General features: G+C 38.7%; 1 protein-coding gene across 2 annotated transcripts in view; it reads right to left on the bottom strand.

Moving 5' to 3' along the window:
- Positions 1-16,227, bottom strand: part of znf385b (zinc finger protein 385B) — a 66,919-nt gene extending 50,692 nt beyond the window's left edge. Inside the window, exon 1 of one of the 2 annotated variants that reach the window (XM_074695420.1) lies at positions 15,963-16,227. The gene's annotated coding sequence lies outside the window, so the exon portion shown is untranslated. The remainder of the gene's footprint in view (positions 1-15,962) is intronic. The other variant, XM_074695421.1, reaches the window with a different exon arrangement.
- Positions 16,228-23,012: the final 6,785 nt, after the last annotated feature.

The following is a 23,012-nucleotide window of genomic DNA, read 5'->3' as shown; positions in this document are numbered from 1 at the left end:
CTTTTTTTATGTATGAAACTGTACGTATGATGTCTTGGTTTTTAATTTTTAATAAATTTGGACAGAATGTTAAAACTTAGGAAAAAAAAAAAAGAAAATGAACTTAATTTTTTTAGTTCTTTAAATTTTGAAAAATTTCATAACTTTCAAAAATTCTGAAATCTTAAAAATTAGCAAAAAAAATTTTGAAAAAAAAAAAAAAAAAAACCTTATAAGGCTGTGTTTATAACTAGTTATTAGTTAAACCTGAAAGATATCAAACAAAGACCACTCCAGTCACTCCGCTCGAAGAACCATTAGGACAGGAAATTTAAAAAGTGCAAAAATTTTTAATTTTAAAGATTTGCAAAAAAAAATGTAACATTTTGAAAAAAAAAAATGCAAAAATATAGATTTTCAAAAAACTTAAATATTTTATAATTTTTTAAAAAAATTAAATACTTCTATATTTGCAAAAAATTACTTTCATTTTGAAAAAAAAAGCAAAAAATACAGGTTTGCAAAAATTTAAATATTTTATTAATTTGCACAAAAAATTCTAGAAAAGATTTTAAAAATTGCAAAAAAAAAAACGTATAGATTTGCGAAAATCTAAATACTGTATAATTTTGCAAAAAATTCTAAAACTTTTAAAAAATTGCCAAAAAAAAGGATTTTCAAATATCTTTGAAAAATTAGTCCAATTGTATAGCTTAAATAGATAATACCTCTCTACTTTTCATTTTTATTTGTTTACTTCTGTTTATCCACATATCAATCATGTGTATTTAGCCGGTATGTTGTCAGTTAAATTAATCCATCCTCACAGATTAAAATCAGTACCTTCTTCCAGATGAGTCTTTTTGTAGATGTAGTTATCTTCCCAGGGCTGTAAAACTTGAGGTTAGCCACAGGTGCATGGAAAGTTGGTGGGCTGTTGATGTTGTAGGAGGTGAAGTAGAGCGGTGGCAGGCTTTATTGACAGATGATGAAGATTTAGTTCAACTAAATGTTAACACAGGATTTTATTTAGTGTCAGTGTCTTTAATCATCAATAACCCCTGGAAGAAAAATAACTATTCTTTGTTTCAATCATATTTTTTGAAAGCTACAAGGAGCCACTGGTTGAAGACCCTTGGTCTATGACCTTGAACTACACTTTGAGCATTAATATCAGGTTAGAAGTCGGGTAACAACATCTTTGATGATCAAATTTCTACTGTTGGGTCACTTTGAGTCATGAGACAGGGTTAGAGAGCTGGAGAAAGTATGAAGCCAAGGGTCAGGGTCAGGAAGTGTACCAGTGTGCTCAAACTGCCGACAGCTTCCAGCTAACTGCATCTTAATGATAACAAATGAGGCTCCTTTACTAAAATTTTCTGATTTTCACTTGAAAAATGAAGTGAATGCACTCTCCTGTTAAAAGGAGTCCGTCCACGCTCACATTTCCAGAGAAATAACAGAAATAAAAATGATTTAAAAAACACTCCCATGAATTATTTCTCTCTGCGATATTTAAAGAGCGAGCTGCTTCCTCCAACAGTCATTTTTAGCCTCCTTTTATCTCTGATAAAGCTGTTGAGTCACATTAGATGCTGGTTTTTATCTCTGACCCCAGTTAATGTGTCTGCCTGTGTTTAATGAAAGATAAATGACGACTTGTTCCAGTCTGTTGCTCTCAGCAGCGACTGTTTGACAGAATCAGGGGTTTAATTTGTATCACTCTCAGAAAGTGATGCAGAGTGTATTTGTGCTGCTCTAATCCTCTCATGTATATGGCTGACATCATGTTGTTTGGTTTACATACTGCAGCGGGGATTATACTGGCACACACACACACACACACACAGGGAGTCACACACACAGAACAGGAGGTTGCTCTCTCCGTCTAACCTTCACTTCAGGACACTCTGACTTCTATTCTGTCTTTAAATAGCTGCTCCATCAGGACCTGACACTTACTATTCAAGGTGAGACCCAGCTTTCACACTCAGATCCAGGTCTGCATTGGTGGCGCTGACTGCTGCTGCACACAAAACTGTAAACCCAAGGGTACGAGCTGACGAACAGACTCACCGCCAGACAACTGAGTGAAAGACGACGTACGACGTGCACGGACAGAAATCCTGAGTTTTGGTTTTGCATGGTGCAGCAGCTACATCGTAGATTTGTTTGTTTCACTTCAACCTCATTTTATTCTGCAGCTGACCTTTCTTTACCCATGCAAAACCTACATTTGATATTAGTTTGACTACTCTGGGCTACAGCCAGGAGATGGTGAGCTTATTTTTGGTTCAAGACTTTTAAACAAGATTAAACTTTACGTAAGTTTTTGTCCAAGGATGACAAAACTTGTGGACTAGGAACACAAAAGATTAATTTATGAAAATCTTATCTTGAAAATAAAAGTTTTTCGGGGTGACGTCGAAATGTAGAAGATATGTTGGTCTAGCTCTCCCGTGCTTTTACTTTTAAAATTACTTTTTGCAACACAACACAGTATAACCATAGTCTGTATATAGAGTGGACAGTGTGGCTCCGCCATTTACCATTGTATGGTTTTGAAGCTAAAATTCCCCCGTCACAGGCGCAGCCATTGGCAGCCAGAGTCTGTGCAGTAGAGACAGTGAGGGATTCTGGGAGAATCTGAGTGGAGCTGGGTGACAAAAATAATCTTTTTTTTTTCTTTCAAGAGTCTAATCACTTCCTGACTCTACCTCCAGACATATTTTACAATCCCCGAAAAAAATACACAAGAAGCTGTCAATCATAGTAAAACGTTACGTGAAACCTTGTTTTTAACCTCGTATAACTAATGAAAATGAAACTTTTCAGAACAAAGAGGACTTGGATACAAGACAGCCAAATGATATCTTCAAATCACCACAACAATCAGACGTGAGAAACATTTCTACCAGGTGTGTTAATTTTTTAAAGTTTGACCACAGCCCATCTGGAATGACTGGGGAGATGGATTTTTTAACCTATACTGCAGCCAGCCACCAGGGGGAGCAGTTTTTGCGGCAACCTCACTCCGAGCCGAGCAAGATGACGTCCATTCTTTTACAGTCTAGGAGTATAACTCTTTCTACAAAACTATTTTCAAGCACAACATCCACAAGGACTGAGTCTATGAGGGCCGACAGTGAGCCCCTGACCACACACTGTAACAAAAAAATAAAATAAAATAATAATAATAATAATAATAATAATAATAATAATAATAATAATAATAATAATAATAATAATAATAATTAAGTTAATTAATTAAGTAATTTTTACAGGAATTATTCTGTAAAAAAAATAAATAAATGAATTTAAATTAAAAAAAAAAATTAGAAAAGTTTTTTTTTAATTTTCTTATAAAACAAAAAAAACTCTAGGAGTTTTACAGATATTTTCAATATTTCAGGTTTTATGTTTTAAATTACAGTTAATTTACCATAACGTTAAACTATATTAAAATTACGGTTAAAGACAATTTAGTGTATTTGTACATCTTTAAACATAATTCTAAACACAATTTTGTGTATTTTTTTTGCAGGTTTATTTTCATTTTCTAGAAGTGCATGTAATAGCTCATGTTTTTGCTAACGTAGCTAGCCTGCTGGAGGAGCACCAAGCTAGCATCTTGGCTAACAACAAGACAAACCTCCTAGTTTTTGCAGAGTAACTGAATCAAATCCAGACCTCGATCACAGAACAATGCAAACACATTATGAGTCTGGAGTTGCTGCCTCCATGCAGGACCAGAGGAATCACAGTCATAGCAACAGTAAGCTAACTGCTAAAAAAGCAGATCTGGAGGGTTGGAGCTGAGGGAACAATATTTCCATCATTCCTCTTCCTCAATTTATCGAGGGTCCGCGCCACGAGACCAGGTCCTAGCCCCCCCCTAAGCTGGACCATGCTCACAGATCACTCTGTTAACATTTGGCTCCATCATTATCAAACCAAAGAGCATCCTCCTCCTCCTCCTCATCATCATCATCATCATCATCATCATCATCATCATCCTGCTTTCTTCCTCTGAAAGTCGATGGTATTGGTCGGCGCTCCAACATCAATCCCAGGCACTCACATTATTAAAGTATAAATCTTTTCTACATCATGAGGAAAGAAAAAAGGCTGAAACAGGGTTTAAAGAGGCTTTGTGTGGTCGACTGATTTTAGGTTTCCTTGGTAACCTGCTCAAACTCCTGGAAGCACCTGCTCAGAAATAATCCCGCTTTAGAGGTGACGGTAGGTGAATATTGTTACGTTTGGATAAGCCGACGTCACCTGTTGCACCCTGTTAGCGCTCTTTATGCTAAGCTAAATGTAGCTTCATGTGTTGATAAGCAATCAAACAAACTTTAAGAAACTTAATTTAGAAATCCTCTAAATGGAAAATGTCGTCCTAATTTGTGAAGAAATAAAAAGTGTTGAAGGAAAAATCCGAGTTTTCCTTAAAATTAAAAAGTTATTCTGAATTTAAACAAACGCTCCTGAAATGATTCTGTTTCCTGTCTGAGCAGGAAGTTTTAAAATCACAGAGATTAAACCAGATGTTCCTCCATTACAGACGGCCGGGGATTAACACACAAACACACACATATACACACAGCTGCATGTAGGTTAGCGGGCAGGCCGTGCAGGATTTGGCGGGAAATGATTGGTTGAGCCAGAAGGGGATTGTAGGATTGGGATTATAATCCACAGATAAGTGTGTTTGTGAGTGTGTTTGAGTGTGTGTTTCGGTGTGTGTGTTGCAGCTCAGTTAGTATAATCTGCGGTCTAATAATGGAGATTACGACTTGCACTCTTCTGAACATCTACTGACAGTCGCCTGACTTCCTCTGCCTGCCGAGAGAAAGGCTGAACTCCTCTGACCTCCCTGTGACTGAGTGTGTGTGAGTGTGTGAGAGTGTGTGAGAGTGTGTACAGAAGAAACTTCTCAGCATTAAAGTTTGGGCTCAGTCTGAACTCGGGGACTCTCAGAGATCCAGCTCATGACGTTCAGAGGTCACATGAAGGACTGGGATCTGTCAGAGTCTGAGGATCCAGGATGTGAAACAACTGTTCACTAACAAATAAATCAACATCAATTTCATGAGGAAAAAATCACACTGTGAGATTTTATTGCTTATAGTAGTGATCAGAAAGTAAAGTGTGATGAATGTGCAAAAATCAAAGAGCTCAGCCACAGCTTAGGGATGGAAATCGAAACCCAGTGAGAATTGATAAGAAATGTTTCAATCCACCGTTATCGTTAGCCTTTGTGCTTAACGATTCCCTTATCAATTCCTTACATTGTGCCTGAGCTGTCATGCCTTGCATTGACTTCTCTGCTGCAGCTAGCTTAGCTTAGCAGTTAGCTAACGTTTCCCAAGAAAACTCTGATTCAGGATTTTCAGCTTGAAGTTTTCCTGAAGAACTGACTTCATAAAGAAATGTTCATCACTCTCTCTCAGGAGATTCATATTCAGCACATTCAAAATGGTATAAATCACCTTATTTACCAAAATAACAAAATAGCACAAGCTTGATGCTAACGTATATGGGAAACTGCATTGATATGCTAGCCGTTAGCATACATCAGTATAACTTCAGCTTCAGAATAGAATTTCAGCTTTCATCACAGAAACATATCACATCAACTCTTTGTAAAAAATACTGAGAATTTCAAATGCTAAAAGCTAACAGGCTAATGAAAGGCTAATGGCTGACGGAAAGGTTCCAAACAACTTAAACCATTGCTATAACCACTTTGAGACACTAGATGGCCTACTTGAATTATTGATATATTACAACACAGAACATCAACGTCACATTGTGTGAAATTTTGACCTGTTTCTGTTTAATTAAGCCCAGAAATATCCAGACTCAGGGACCAGTTACATTTTATTCACTTACAGGATAAACTCAATTAAATGTTGTTGACACAGGAAACCTGTAAAGATACTTTTTGTATCAAGAAAATTCACAACAGGAATTGATGAGGGAATCGATAAAGATCAGATCCATAAGCAGAATCGATAAGCGCATCGGTATTGAAAAAATCTTATCAATTCTTATCCCTGCTGCAGCTAACAGCTTCTTTTTTTGATGTGATGCTATGTGGTACGATATGAAACAACACAACAGGGTACAATAAAGTACTCTGTGCTTGAAGATACAAAACAATAATTGTTTTGACGCAGTTTGTTTTATTTTGAAAGTCTGGGTGTTTTTAGGTAGTTTCTAAGGGGCAACATCTGCTCAGTAAAAATGAAGCCTATGCAGAAGTGCTAAAAGTTGCTATTCGTCAAGAATCCACTTGAGTCTGGCTGCTGAAAGACAGGAAGTCACGTACACACCCAACCATGAAAACAGACTTTTACGGCATGAAAAACATATTTACAGCCTGGTTCCAAAAACAGCGTGGGTCTAAACGTTGATTTCACTATCGGCACACACGGTGAGTTAATTTTTTTCTATCTCCACGTTTTGGAAGTTTTTGGGATTGTTTGATTGTCCAATCAGAAGCACAGCTCAGGTCACGTGACCGCCAAGTGCCCTGTAGATGCTCGAAGAAAAACTCACAGCCGGTGTCGGTGTCAGCGAATGTGGCTGCGTCCGCGGGTTGGCTTCATTTCAGGGTTTCAGGAACCGACGGGTGACGTCGCAAATGCTTCGTCCATATTTCATATGGTCTATGGTAGTTTCCAGTCCCAGGACTTCCTGTCCCGCTTGATCTTCCCTACGCTAAATTTATGCGCCATAGTTCCACATCCGGTATAAATAGGATAGCTGTGTATTACCTGCAACATGACGGACCAGTCACGCATCTGCTGCAAGCTGCCGGAGCAGGGACGCAGCCCAACAGTGACAGAGTGGATCTGGTATGAGTTGATGCATTGGCTTGAATAGAAACTGATCTGATATGGTGACAGAGCCAGACCAGAGGCACATCTGGCTGTAAGACCAAAATAATCAGGAAAAAATCTGCCTAAAGCGATTTCTTCCTCTTTATTTTAGAAATCCAGACTTAGATACAGAGTACAGGCCGTCCAATCAGAGAGCAGGGAGAGCTTTTCTCTGGACTCGGCGCAAACAGACACGAGCCAGCAGAGGAAGAGACGGTCACACACTGGCCAGGGTTGACTCAGTGAACAGGACCGGGCTCTCAGCCTCCTGTGTTCTCAGTCCAGTCTTCCCAGGCTGTGGGGGGGGGGGTCCTGGCACCTGACAAACCTGGCCCACCTGAGTCATTATCAGGGAGACAAACACATCACAACCAAACCCTGATCCAAACCAGCCCCCTCAGAGCAGCAGGACTACAGATGATACCGTAACAACCAAACAGAGTCACCATGAAGCCTGAAAACGCGCCTCGAAAGACGATAACAAGACTATGACATCACTTCCTTCGCTGCATGCTGACTCATCAAACATTCAACAGCGTCTCCACTCAACTAATGGAAGAAGAAACACGAGACAAACTCAGAAACACACACCTTGGTGAGGAGGAGGATTAAGGAAGGACACACTGATTAGTTTCAAGGTTTGTGAACGAGGAGCTGAGGATCAGAGCTGAGAGGACAGTTTGTCTCACTTTCTAAATAAAGGCCACCTCTGAATGAAGGACGCAGTGACTCTGTTTGTTTGGAACGATAAACTTTCCTGTATTTCCTGCTGGCACTGAGGCTGAGCCAAAGAAACCTGAAAACAAACCTTTGCTCTTTCTGTTTTCCATCGTTTCTGCCTCCTCTGAGCCACAGAAATACACAACGCTGACATTTTCCTTCAGCACCACAAACACACCACAGTTTATTCTGACTCAAACCTTCACATCCCACACAGCACCACTGTGTATACATCCACCAGTGGAAATAGTCCCAGGTAAAAGCTCAGTTTAGACCAAAGGTCTTCAACCTGTGGCTCTGGAGCCTCATGTGGCCCTTTGACTCCTTTGCAGTGGCTCCATGTAGCTTTAAAAAATATTATTGAAAAAAAGGATTTTCATTTTTCCTACAGAGAGTATTGATGATTAACTAAATGATATCGTGTGTTAATATTTTGTTGAACTAAATATGCATCACATCTTGCAATAAGTCATTCTATGTTTAAAAGAATTTGCTATTTTTTAAGACTATTTGCAAATATTTTTGAATTTCAATTTTTTGACATTTTGCAAACTAAGAAAAAATTCTCATTTTTTTATCTGTGAAAGTTTTTGCAAAATTCAAGGTTTTTTTATTTCTAAAAATTTTGCAAATAGCATAATTCGAATTTTTTAAAAATAAAATGCACATTCTTTTTGAATTTTTTGCCAATAATAAAACTTGATTTTTTTCTGACAAATTTTGCAATTTTTTAAAATAACTTTACAAATTTTTGAAATCAAAACATTTTTAAAATTGCATTATTTAGTTTTTTTTGCAAATGTATGAAATTTTGGCAAACTGTTTCAAGTTTAATTTTTTTTATATAATTTTGGCAGATTTTTTTTAGATTATATTTTCTTAAAAAAAATCGTAAAATTTAATTGAAATTTAACATTTTTGAAAAATTTAGAAGTTTAAAATTTGTTAAAAAAAAAAAAGTACTTTTTTTGGATTAAATTTAAAAAAATGCAAAAAAAATTTAAATTAAAACATTTTTGAAAATATTGCAACCTAATAAAATTTCATACATTTTGCAAATTTATTTTAAAAAGTAAGACATTAATTTTCAGTTTAAAAACACAAAAAACTTCCCTTTTAGGTAATTATTCACTAGATTTCTACTGTATTGAGCATTTTATACACTTTTTTGTCTGTATTGTGAAAATAAAGTAGATTTTCTGGCTCCTAAATGACTTTTATCAAGGTGAGCTTAGAAAAAATCGCTTCTTTGAAAGAAAAGGTTGCAGACCTCTGATCTAGACCAAGTCAGAAATCCACATTTGGCTGTTTTAAGAAATGTTTCAGTCTTTTTAGAGTGAAAACACTTGTTTATTTTCATGTTTTAATGTTTGTAGATAATGGGAAAAGTTACACATGCCTGCTCAACACATCTAACCTGAGAGAGTGTGTGTAAAGCGCGCAGTGTGTGATGGAGACGAGCTCACAGAGGATGACAGGGGAGAGTGTGTTTTTGTCCTTTGTGATTTTTCCAACCTGGAAACAGGAGCAGGATTCCTGCAGACGTCTGACTGTGTGTTTGTCACAAAGGTTAAACCCACAAACCTCCTGCAGCCTCCACACTGACGGCACCGTGTATATGTGTGTGTATATGTGTGAGTGTGACCTTCACAACCACAGTGTGTGTGTGTGTGTGTGTGTGTGTTTGTGTGTGTGTAATACCTCTGAGAAACAAGTTGTGAAGAAACACTTCATCACTGCCGTCCTATTTACACTCACACACACACACACACACACACACACACACACACACACACGACTTCCTCCTGCTCTCACACTCTGCACACACTCCTCACCTCGCTCAGTCCGGCCTCTAATTGTGTTTTGATAATAATCGCCCAATCATGTTCGATTATTGTCATCACTTCCTCTTTGCCATGAACTTAATTACAAAGTCTCAGACAACCTGGGGCGCAGGTGCACACACACACTGGCTTACACACACACACTGGCTTACACACACACACACACTCATACACAGGTAGCTTCATAAATCACAGCAGACAGAATGGGAGTAATGACGTTGCTAGCTGTTAGCTCTCTGTGTAGCGGGCGGCGTGCAGCGAGGTTAGCACAGTCACACTAAGTGCTGTTCATGAGTCTCAGTTTTTACTGCTACAGAGACAAAGACGTCTCCCCCAGGGAAAACACAGCTACACAACAAAACTACTGAACGAGCACAAAATCATCTGAGCCGCTCGCAGCTCAGGGCGGTGATTTATGAGTTTACAGGAAGTTTTTGGTGCTTTTAAGAAGAAAAACTTTTTCCTGGGTTAAAATAAAATGACTGATACCGCTCTCTTAAGCTGCAAAACAATATCAACCTGGAGCTGCAAGTAGTTTAGCTTAGCATGAAATAAGGAAAACTACCCAGCACAAACATAATGACGCATCTGCAAACATCTTATTCAGAAATCAGTGTTACTTCAGATTAATACATCAAGAAATGGAGTTATTCTCATTTAATTTTGTTTTTATTTTCTAATTTTGTTCAGAAATAAATGTCTTTATGTGTCGCTCTCTCCCTGCCACAGTGATTGAGTGCCCCACTCTCACTGATATCACCTGTATCTCCTTAAGCCACACGTGTTTTTCAAACAAGCTGCAACCTCCAAAGTTGAAAACTGAAGCTGATACTGACATGCAAATAACCTGCAGTTCCACAAGTGTCCACTAGAGGCTGTCTCCAAAAGCTCAGGAAACCCTGTTATTTAAAAATTGCTAGTTATCTGGCTAACACTGCTAAAGCGACAGCTACAGCTTAATATAGCAACACCGATGTCAGATCCCAGCACAGACTTTACTATATCTTATATTTATGCATAAAATATATATATATATATTTACTATATATTCACAACATAAAGGAAAAGAGGTATAAATAACTAGCCATTAGTTACAAAGCTAATCTGGTTGGAAGGTTAGTGTGTTGTAGGACTTTTGGCAAGGGAAAAAATACACCTTGGACCGCAAAAACTGAAAAACAATCAAGTGTTTTTGTCTGATTTTTAGTGAAATTGTCCTTTAAGTCTTAAAGCTCCCATATCCTGCTCTGTTTCTGCAGTTTAATGTGGATCACTGATGTCTTCATGAAATGGTAGTAACATGTTTTGGTCCAAAAAGCCAATAAATCAAGCACAGCAGCATTGTTTCCAGGCTCTCATTGCCCCTCTGTTCAGAACGCTCTGATTTAGTGGGCGTGGCCTTCATATGTAAATGAGCCACCGCTGATACCGCACCGCTCTTCCACGTCACTGAGAGCGGCGCCACGAGCTCCGAGTGCACAATGTTTAGAAAACAGAGAAGCTCGTTTACCGTAACATTACAGGCTAAAACAACAGGCTAACTGCAGCTAAAGTTAGCATCCTGAAGCTAACACAGAGACAGGGGGGACACTGAGGAAAAGCTCTTCCATCTGCTCCACAGCACACAGCATTTAAAATACTCACATTTCCAGGGTCCCAGGTTTGTTGGAGGATGGTTGGTAATGCGCCTGGATTCAGGACCAGTCTATTGGCTAGCCCTCTGTTGGACTGTCCAAAGTTGGAAAAGCAGTCGGCCGTGAAGTGACTAGCACACACATGCTCAGTTTTACTGAGTGTAGCTGGAACATTTCCTGATAAATGAACTCTAGACACTTAGTCTGTCTTCTTCTGAGATGGGAAGCTTGAGAATGGAGCTATGGGGAAAGCCAAAGACCCACAAATTTCACTAGAAGACTTACTAAAGTGATTTTTGCATAATATGGGACCTTTAATATGAATCGCACTCACCTGACAAGTGCAGAAAAATTAATAATTTCAAGATATTAAAAGACAAAAACAACGCTTCAATCACTTGTTATAAGCAAAATCATCAACGAGGGATGACAGAAAAAAAGTGCCAGTTTAGTTTCAAAGACATGATTCTTATTTTTTGAAACTTTAAAAGTATTTTTTTCTGACCCCATAGGTGGGAAAAAATAACCTAAAAAGAAAACTTATATCATTGGGTTTTGGCTTTTGGAGCCAGCCTTAATGCAGCCTCATGCACTTCTGTGGTCTTAATGCTAAGCTAAGCTAACAGGCATGGGGCTCATGCTTCCTGCTCCTCTACAGACGTAAAGAAGAATCTCCTCTCCTAACCGTCTGGAAGAAAAGTGAAAATGTGTTTTAATCAGAAACTGTAAAATGTTTGATTACGACTCTGAGTGAAAGAACGTAAAAAGAAATGAATTAACGATGTTTTTAATCACCGACGTGACGTTCATGTCTCTGCTTTTTAACAGGGGAACGATAAAGTTGTTACGATGAGCTCATTACACCTGCCTGCTGTCTCTCCACACACACGCTGACACACACACACACACACACACACACCGACACGCGCTCTCTCCTGCCCACATGATGCACAAAGAGCTCGATTTAGTTCAGAAACAACAGTTTGGGCTTCGTCCATGTTTGTCCGAGTGTTCTCTCTGCAGGTTTCCAAACTAATCTGTCCTGACGTAACAACATGCTGCTCCTCAATCTGCCCACTGCTGGAGTCCTGGCACACACACACACACACACACACACACACACACACACACACACACACACACACACACTCCCAAACTCAAACACACACTCTGTGTTTAGTAATGTTGTCATGCTCTATAAATAGGTGAAATCGATGTGTGTGTAGGAGAATAAGAGCGTGTGTTACAGTACAATGAAATCTTCCTTTACTGTACAGATGGACCACGCAGACTTCTGTAGTCACATGACCAGTCCTCCCAGTCTGACGGCCGGCGGCGAGCAGAGTCTACCCACAGGTTAGACGCTCTGAAGGAAGGATGAATAGTCTTACGGCAGATTAGAGTCACAAAAGGATGGGACGTTTAAACGGTATTAAAGACGGTCAAACAAAAGGTTTAATCGACCAATCAGGAGGTGAGCAGTGAACACGAGCCAGGTGAAACACTCAGAGTTATCAGGGTTAAACAGGAATGAGTAAGGAAACCAGTGAAGATGTTTCTGAATGTCTGGAGGGACGGAAAGGTCTCCCAAAATTTAACAAAATATTTATGATTGCATCTTTTATCTATTATTTAAAAATATGAATAAATCTAGAAGTTAAATTTCAGCCGTGTCCGCTGTTTCTCATTATTATTATTATTGTTATAATTATTATTATCATAATATTGTTATTATTATTATTATTGTTATTATCATTTTTAATATTATTATTGTTATTATTATTATTATAATTATTACTATTATTATTGTTATTATTAATATCATTATTATTTTATTTTTATTTTTATTATTATTATTATCATCATCATCATTATTATTAGTATTATTATTATTTTATTAGTAGTATTATTATTATCATCATTATTATTATTATTATTATTATAATTATTGTTGTTGTTATTATTACTATTATAATTAATACTTTAATTATTATCATCATAGTGATACTAATGATAATAATAATTATTATCATTGTTTTTATTATTATTATTATTGTTATTATTTTTGCTTTTATTTTTTCTATAAATATTCTTTAATTTTTCCATATCTTTGTATATTTTATTTATTAACTTCTTCAATATTCTATTTCACAGTGTATAGCTTGTAATTCTGTATTATTTAAGTAGTTGCTCAGATGCTGATCACGTTATTTCCTTGTTTCTTTTCAATTGTTGCACCAAGTCAGATTCCTTTTATATGCAAATGCACTTGGTACTAGTAAAGCAATTTTTTACATGTCAGTGTTTTAGGTCCTTCTTCATTTCTGGGTTGGTCTACTCGTATGTTCCTAAACTCACCAGCTTAGCTCTGTAGTAGAAGAGTCCAGGTGATAAACTGCCTTGTAATCCTGATTTGTCATTATGTTTAACATTTGAGGCATCATGACACGGACATACAACAAATTGAACCACTGAGCAGCTGAAACCCTCTAAAAGGCAAAATGAGACCAGATTTAAAAAGGCTGTGACAAGGATTTTTCTCTCTTTGCTGGAATATGTAAAATAAAACAATCACTGGTCTGCTTAAAATGAAGCTACAGGACAGATTTCAGACGTTTCATTTAGTTTAAGAGCTGAAACTCTTCAAACTAGGCTTTAAAAATGCTTAATTCACTGTAAAATGAGAGTTTCAGTGAGACAAAAGGTTCCATGTTTAGGTACCTAAATGCATCTTTGTGACTTTGAGGGAGTGGAAGAGTAGGTAATTTTCCATGCTGGCCATGAACACAGCATTGCAAGGTTATAAATTGAAGAATAAATATGTGAAGTTAAAGAAATTTGAGATTTTATTCCTACTAACTTTTATTAAATTGACATTTTTTATCACATGAACACAAAAAAGTACCGGGCATCAGTACCGTATCGGTTCAATTGTGAATGGTACCCATCCCTAACTGTGAGACTAAGAACCAAGAACTGGAGAAAACCTGAGACCTCTGCAGGTCCAAAGAGTCCTGGAGGAACTGGGACAAAAATATCAACAAAAAATAAGTTTAACTTTGCTTCATAAACCTAGAATATAAAACATAGATCATACCCAGCATCTTTGCTCTGTCATTAAACTGGGCTCTGTGTCCTTACGTCTGTAGGGGGCGGGGAACTATCCTAATAATTGTGAGCGGTGATTACTGAAGAGCGTTTCTGCTTGAACCCCTCGTATCAATCTGTGATTGATGACATTAAGCAGCCGTGGGTTTAATACGTATTAACCCTTTAAGCCTCGGCCTCTTTTATGAGCTTGAAAAATGACAATTCAATGAGAGTTTATCTCTGCGCCTGAGCTCTGGTTGAATCATTTTGGAGTCATGATAAAATAAAACACTTGTGACGTGTGATCAAAGGAGTCGGTTTTGGTTTTAACGTCCTGGCTCAGAGTAAAAACTAAAATATTTTTATGCTTTTTGTTGCAGAGTGACATCAAAGTCTCGCCTCGTTGGGGGACCTCAAGGGTTTCAAGCAGTGTTTCTCAAATTGTGGTCTGCAGACCACTAGTGGTCCGCCAGTGCCCCCTAGTGGTCCGCAAAGACCATGTGGAAATTTTCTTTTTCTAATGGATCATTCACGAAAAAAAAAGGGGTGGGGGTGTGAGTTGTTCGGCTACTACGTAAATTGATAAAATTAAGTACTTAAGTACTTAAATACTAGAAATTTTAAGTATTTTGGAATAATGTATCAGTAATAGTTATACTCAGATTTTAAGGTCCATTTTCTCCCTCATTCTGAAAGAAAACAACAACAAAAAAGCAAACTATGAGGAAACGAGTGAACTTTTTTATTTTGGAAAAAAATGTCCTGAATTAAGGGAATTAAAGAAATAAAATATATGTTTTTAATCGTTTTAATCCATTTTCAAAATAATTGTTAGTTGCAGCCCTAGCAAGTTGTAACATGTGTGATTCATGTTTGTTCTCTGAGGTGTTGTTCTGGGACTATTTAGCTCGTGGTGGTCCGCAAGAGTTTTCTGGGGGAATAAGTGTCCTTGGTCTGAAAAAATTTGAGAAACACTGATTTAAAGGGTTAAATTAATCAAACTGGAAATAAAAGAGACAAAAAAGAAAATAAATTAATCTTTTTAGACGTAGTTTAAGTTAGAGCAGGTGTTTATCGACTAAAGGGTTAAATGTGCAAAGATGGAGCAGCTGATCAGTTCCTGTGTCTTTAATTGACTTTACACTCTCTACACTTCATTGAGGAGGAGAATAAATCAGTGAACTTTAACTTAAACCTGTGGAAACTTTTTATTTATTCATTTATGGTTTTATATGTATCTAACTTACTCAACTTTTACTTGTAAACACATATTATTTGAAATTTAAAGTTTTTTTTCTTTTAGTATCATACTTATGAAATGATATCTTTGATATTCTAAACACTTTAAAGTCTATGATAATAAAAATGAAACAGGCTGACAGAAAAGAAAGGAAATCCTGGTTATTTGAATGTTATTTAACATGTTTAAGGAGGAATCATCACAGCCAGTTTTTCTCTCTCCAACCTGTCAGCGGTGCCTCTGTCTGTGTCTGAGCCTCTGAGTTAAACTGGAAACTGAGGAGGAGAAAACCCAACAGAAAGTGCAGACAAACAGTGATATCGATCATCAGGGAGGAGGAGAAACCGACAGATGGACTCCTGAGGAGGTGTCGGAGCTAATTTTTCAGCTTCAAAGCGATCCGGACAAAAAGAGACGGACAGACGGACGCTGCGCCTCCGGACATTTCTGGATCTGAGCTTTTCCGTTTCACCTCTTTACCTTCAGCTGACAGACAGAAAACACAAAACAAGGAGGAAGAGGAGGAGAGGAGGTGATAGAGAGGGAGAAGAGGAGGAAGGTGACTTACCGGAGGAGGAGGAGGAGATGAATGGATGAAGAAAGTACAGTCCTGAAGGTTTAACGGCTGAACTCCGCTCACACACACTCCCTCCAGCTTCAGATCCCTGATCACTGATCGATGCTCAGGCTAGGTGTGTGTGTGTGTAGGTGTGTGTGTGTCTGTGACGGCAGGTCCACGCGTGGGCTTCATGTGATCAGTCACCGGTCATCGCATCCATCAGGTATCCGGACACGGAGCAACTCTGAGCGAGCAGCGGAGCAGAGCGCGCCGTGCGCTGCGCTGAGCGGAGCGGGGGGAGTGCGCATGCGCCAGGCACAAAGCGAGCGAGGGGTAGAGAGAAAGGAGGAGGGGGGGATTAAATTGCTTCCAATAAAAAACAGAATTGGATTGATTTATGAGGAAAGCCTGTGTGTGAAAAGTGTGTGTGTGTGTGTGTGTGTGTGTGTGTGTGTGTGTGTGTGTGTGTGTGTGTGTGTGTGTGTGTGTGTGTGTCCAGGTTTTGTTTTTGGCAAAAAGAGGATAAGATCTCGTTTAAAAACACTGTAAATACTGGCACTGTAACACACACACATTCACACACACTGTTCCCAGGAGGCCTGTGTGTGTGTGTGTGTGTGTGTGTGTGTGTGTGTGTGTGTGTGTGTGTGTGTGTGTGTGTGTGTGTGTGTGTGTGTGTGTGTGTTCTCTTCCCTCTGTTTTCACTGTAAACTCACCTGCTCAGGTGGTGTCAGGTTAAAGGAGCATTTCACAGTTTCCCAGACGTCGAAGTGACAGCGCGTGATGGTTTCAGTGTTGACTCTGTGGAAATGATGAAAATTATCTGACGCTGGTTTTTGTGATGGAGAAGCTGGAATAAAGAAGAGATGAATTTAAGATCAAGCGTCTCATTTCCCTCTTTATGTAACCCCCTCTTTAAAGATTTACTCACACACACACAGCTTTAAGAAAAAAGGAAATAAGCCTCAAATCTTCCTTTATGTAACCATGTCAGTGCATTAAGCTCAGTGTTTGTAACAGAAAGGGCGTCATCTGTGGCACTGCAGAGCGTTTTCTCCAACAAACCATCTAATCATGTTTTACCACAAGGACGGGCTCCGTAAAGGGCACTTCCGTATATTTTCTCATCTGGGAGCTCAGCAGGGGAGGAGGTGGGGGTGACTAGTGTCATGTTTTCTTTATTAGATGGTAACACACTCTCTTTGAATGAAATTTATTTTAGTTTTATAATTTAGTATTTAGATTTAGATCCATTTTTTAATTTAAAAAGTATATCAAACATTTTGTTTTGCATGAATTTCAGTCCTAAATAAAGGAAAAACAAACTAAATGTAAGAAAAGTGAACTAAATCTTCTTGAAATATTATTATATTAAATAAGGAGTGAAATTTTACATTCAGTGCCCCATATTTGAGGGTCACGTAAATATTTAACCCTTTAACTTCCACTTTTTAAATGCAGAGGCTATGAAGTTTATTTAGTTTTTGACCTGTTAATGATTCATTCAAGGAAAAAAAACATTTTATTTTATGTTGTTGGAGCTCTTATATCAATATATTGGAGCTGTGAATTAAAGGGTTAACATTTTTAAAGTTGAGCTCTGTGATAAAAAAAAAGGCAAAGACTGAAGAATCGTCTGAGCAGAGAGCACGAGAGCGATGAGTGGACAAAACTTCAAACAGAATCTGATCAGAAATCTGAACTTTGACCTTTTCTACTCGAACCAGAAAGTTTAATTCTCCTCTGGATGAAGTTAGTCTGAGAGTGAACTTTATCAAAAACTTTAAGAAACTTAAAGTGCTTCACAACATGGAAACAGATATGTCCTTTAAAGACCAAATATTTATTTTGGATCCTTGGTGCTGCCAGCAGAAATTTCTAGAAGGTGGTTAAAACCTGGAAAACCTACTGTGGAAGAATGGATTGATTTTATCTGTGATATTTTAAAATAGAGAGGATTACCTTTGCTCTGAGACTGCAACAAAGAATTTTTTTTTTGAAAAGATGGAAGTTAGATAATATATATATCACCAATAAGACCATCATTTGTTTAAAGTAGATCTTTTGTGTCCTTTTTTAAAATTTTATTCTATATTCCCTCTGTAGAGGACTTTATGTGTCTATAAGGTTTACCCCAACATTTGATATATGTGTGTTTTTGTACGTTTAAAGTTCCTGTTCTACTTTTGCTGTATTTAAAAAATGGTTATATGAATCTCACTAAATGCCTTATAGGTCCTTTCTTGCTTTTTTGCAGCTTATTAAGTCTGTGATTTTTTTTTTTTTTGATTAAACTTCTTTTATTTTAAGACAAAGCACATATGTATCATTTACTTTTGTGTATATACTTTGTAAACATCTTGTCATTATCATCAGAACATAAAAAAGCAAAAAACTAATAATAATAAAAAAAAAATAAAATAAAAAGTAGACTAAAAAAAAAAGTAAAATTATAAATTATAACAATGACAACAATTATAATAATAAACTAAGTGAATAATATAATAATAATAACAATAATAGTGCTAACAAAAAATAAATAAATAAAAAACAGATACATATATAAAAATAATTGGACAAATATTTTCAAATTAAATATAGATTACTTTCTACATGTATGATAATGATTAAACTGATTTAATTACTGAACCTAAAACACACACACAAAAATAGATCAGGATGAGTCTGTGATTTTATATATATATATATATATATATATATATATATATATATATATATATGTATTGCTGTTGAATACAATAGTTTATTGTCGGGTAGATAATTGACAAGTATGATTTGTATTTTTATCTATTGTATGGAGCTAAAAAATCATAATAAAAGAAAGGATTAAAAAACAAGAAAAAGAAAAGAAGAAACAGATGTTTCAGACAGGAAGAAAAATACAGAGTCAGAGTTGTTTGATACCTCACACACACACTGACACAGAGAGGATGTATGGTTGTCCTTCTGAAAGTTAATCACTGAACATGAGGATAATCAATAAAAGTTTCACCAACATGTCAGAAACTTCCTGGGTCAGATCCTTGTAGCTGCACAGAAAGATTTCAGGAGCTTAATGATCTGAAAGTTTGACTTTGAGGGCGCCAGAAATTAAACCTCGAACTCATCTGACCCTCAGATTCTTCACACACACTCACACACACACACAGAGGTAACACGGTGTCAAAGCACTGAGACATTCCTCACCCCCGCTCTAAGACAGACACTTCTGTACCCCTCCAACGCCCAGACACTTTCACCACCAGCCCAAAGCATGATGGGAAACTCCTCGCCCTCTCTGTCTGCCCGCTCTGCTCCGGGGAGTATCTTTAATAAAATATCTTTTCTTTCTGTCCACAAATCCCATCAAAAGCCTGAATCAGCCATGAATTATGGACCGGTCTGTGCAGCTCTTCCTCCAGCTGATTGATGACGATGATGATGATTGAGGGAACGATGAAGGTGTCTCAGCCTCACGTCTTTGACCACTTTGAGAACTTGACTTTACAGGAAACAGAAAAAGGAGTTCATCTCTCCCCCACTCCTCACCTCCATCCCCCCTTTTCTTCCTCTTCCTCTTCCTCTCTCCCCACAGAGGGCCCGGCTGCGGTTTCCCAGAGTTCCTAGCAGCTTCCAGGTCCCGGTGGATCTGTTCCTCCGTTTGCTGCTCCAGCAGACCAATCTGGTTCCTCTACTCCTCAGGACATCCAACCAATCAGGATCCAGCACTGCAACGACCCACTTACACACACACACACACACACCCACGGGCATCTCCCCCTCTCACCTTGAACATCACATCAAGGTTGTGCAAGGATACAGCTGAGTGTGTGTGTGTGTGTGAGAGAGAGGGAGGGGGGGGCTGGGAGACACACCAGTTACACCAGTAAGGAGAGCACACATAAAAACCCGGTGGACACGGCACAGAGACGCAGCAGCTGACTTCATGTCAGTGAAACAGCTTCAGGGATTAGTTTGACACCCTGAGGAGGATTTTTCTCTCTTTGCTGGAAAATGAAAAATAAAACAATCACTCTCACACTCGTTTAAGAGCTGAAACTCTTTAAATCAGGCTTTAAAAATGCTTCATTCACTGTAAAAAAAAAAAGCGTTTTGATGAGATATTACATGGATTTGTTCACTTTTGCAGCCAGCCTCTAGTGGACACTTGAGGAACTGCAGCGTTCTACATTGGTTTCACTTTTCAATACATAAAGTTACCGCAGTTTTACTACAGCGCCACCTTTTGTCAGTTTGTACGGTAGTTTAGTAGCCGGCTTAATCTATATTTGACTTAAGCTCATGTTTAAGCCTTTAGCTTGTGTTTAAGTCTTGGCTCCTGTTTTAGCCTTTAGCTCTTATTTTACCCTTTGGCTTTTGTCTTAGTCTTCAGCTTGTCTTTTAGCGTTTAGCTCATGTTTTAGCCTTTGGCTTGTGTTTTATCCCTTAGCTCGTGTTTAAGCCTTTAGCTCATGTTTTAGCCTTTGGGTTGTGTTATGGCCTTAAGCCTGTGTTTGAGCGTTTAGCTTGTGTTTTCCTGTCTGTAGCCTGTGTTTAAGCCTTTAAGTCATGTTATGGCCATTAGCCTGTGTTTTAGCCTTTAGCTTGTGATTTTCTTCCCCTAAGCCTCTGCTTTGCATCTAGCTTGTGTTTTTCTGCCTTTAGATCATGTTTTAGCCTTTAGCCTCTTGCCTGTGTTTTAGCCTTTAGCCCGTTTTTTTCAGCCTTTAGCCTGTGTTTTTAGCCTGTAGCCTGTAATTTTAGCCTGTAGCCTGTGTTTTAGATCATGTTCTAGCCTTTAGCCTGTGTTTCTAGGCTTGAGCCAGTGTTTTAGCCTGTAGTCTGTGTTTTAGCTTCTAGATCATGTTCTAGCCTTTAGCCCGTTTTTTAGCCTCTAGCTTGTGTTTTAGCCTATAGCCCGTGTTTTAGCCCTTTGATCATGTTTTAGCCTTTAGCCTGTGTTTTAGCTTTTAGTATTTATTTTAGCCTTTAGCCTGTGTTTTATCCTTCAGCTCGTGCTCTATCTCTCTCCTGTTTCCCTTTTTTCTGCTCTTCTGTCCCTTTTCTGTCTGACAGTTAGGCTCCAGTGTCCACCATCACTACAAAATTAATCACATCATCATTTTCAGCAGAGAAAAACACAGATCTCTCTTCTCTTCATCGGTCTGTGATTGGAAAGTTAAGAAAAATCATTTAGTATTAACCTTTATTGGTGCTGATAATTGCATTTTAAAGTGTGGATCAGGATCAGGCAGAAATCTAGAGAGGAGACATTTTCAGGATCTATCAGTAACTCCTCTCAGCCCATTTAAGTATGAAGACATGCATGGATTTGTAGACTCTTCTCTGCTAGTTGATACATAACTCCATCTTTATTCTCTCCGTCTAAAAATGGCCAAATCTTTGCTTACTGTAATGTCTCTTTAACTCTGCAGCATCATGTTTCACCTTCAAGGCAAACAGCACCATCTGTGAGTGTTTTCCTGTGGATTTTCAGGAGGTAGATGGCTCTGAAGCCGCCTGAGGAGAGGATGCTTCTTAATCAAACAGAAAGCCTCAGTAGCAGGTGACTGTGGGGGAGCTTCGTTAGGAAAGCAGGAGCTAAAAACACTGAGAGACTGTAGAGACAGCCAACTCTGACTGTGGAGCCACGGTGCGTTCATGCTCAGAGATCAAATGAGCTGTTTTTATAGTCAGAATCTGCACAAAACATCTGAGCTTCACTAAAGCGCTGGAGTCACGCCCACGCTTTAAGAGTGGAGTGGGAGAACAGATGCAGCGTGAGTACGAGCTGTGACAGATGCCTCCTGCTCTCACTGGAGAGACGCGGCGTGTCGTTTAATTTACCTGTTCAGAAACTCCTCCTCTCTGGTGTGAAGCAGCTGAGTGTGGGGCGTCTGCTCTGCAGTGATTCAACATCAGGAGGTGATGTAGATCAGGGGCTGTGGACAGGAGAGCTGAGAGTTCAGAATCTGTCAGGACATCAGCAAAACCAGAGCTGGTCCTCCCCGGGAGGACTGAGACCTGTAAACAAACATGTTTATCTGTTTTAATAGGGTTTCTGAAAGTTTTACAACATTTCTGACAGCATGTGATTCAAACCCCAGGTTGGGGGTTAGCCCTATTTTCCCATTGTTCTAGGTTCCCACAGACCAATGTTCCCAAGCCCATTGGTCCCACATTGTTCTTCAAATTGAGCCTGATTCTGCCAAAACAGTTTTTGGCTAAAAAAGAGCTCATAGATCCTGGACCCTTTCTCTAATTCCCATTGGTCACACAAATAAAATCAGATTCGGAAAAAGATCATAGAAATGTAGGACTAACGGCTGCAGGAACTAGGTGCTGTGGGAACATTAGGCTGAAGGAACCTGGGGATGCTGAAACAAAGAGCTGTAGGACCTTGTGGCTTTTGGAAATTAGGCTGTGGGAACATAAGGCTGAAGGGACATGAGGGTGTGGGAACATGGGCAGTGGGAACATTTGGCTTTGGGGACATTAGGTTCTGGGAACATGGGGCTGTAGGAACATAAACTGTAGCAACCTGGGGACGTTGGAACAAAGGGCTGTAGGATCATGTGGCTTTTGGAAATTAGGCTGTGGGAACATAGGGCTGTAACAAAGGGCTGTTGGAACATAAGATGTGGGAACATGGGGCTGTGGACACATGGGGCAGTGGGAACAACTGGCTGTGGGAACATTAGGTTCTGGGAACATCTGGCAGTGGGAACATAAGATGTGGGAACATTAGGCTGTGGGACAATGGGGCAGTGGGAACAACTTGCTGTGGGAACATAAGTTCTGGGAACGTGGGGCAGTGGGAACAACTAGCTGTGGGAATATTAGGCTTTGGGAACGTGGGCCGTGGGAACATGAGGGTGTGGGAACATTTGGCTTTGGGAACATTTGGCTGTAGGAACATTAAGCTTTGGGAACGTGGGGCCGTGGGAACGTTGGGCTCTAGGAACATGAGGGTGTGGGAACATTAACTGTTGGAACATTAAGCTTTGGGAACCTGGGGCCGTGGGAACATTGGACTCTAGGAACATGAGGGTGTGGGAC

Source organism: Halichoeres trimaculatus, unplaced genomic scaffold (assembly GCF_033239565.1).
Source record: "Halichoeres trimaculatus isolate MK-OKI-2021-1 unplaced genomic scaffold, fHalTri1.1 fHalTri1_scaffold_19, whole genome shotgun sequence".
NCBI classification, from domain to species: Eukaryota; Metazoa; Chordata; class Actinopteri; order Labriformes; family Labridae; genus Halichoeres; species Halichoeres trimaculatus.
The sequence above is the reverse complement of the archived record's forward strand: the minus strand, read 5'-3'. Positions and strand labels throughout refer to the sequence as shown.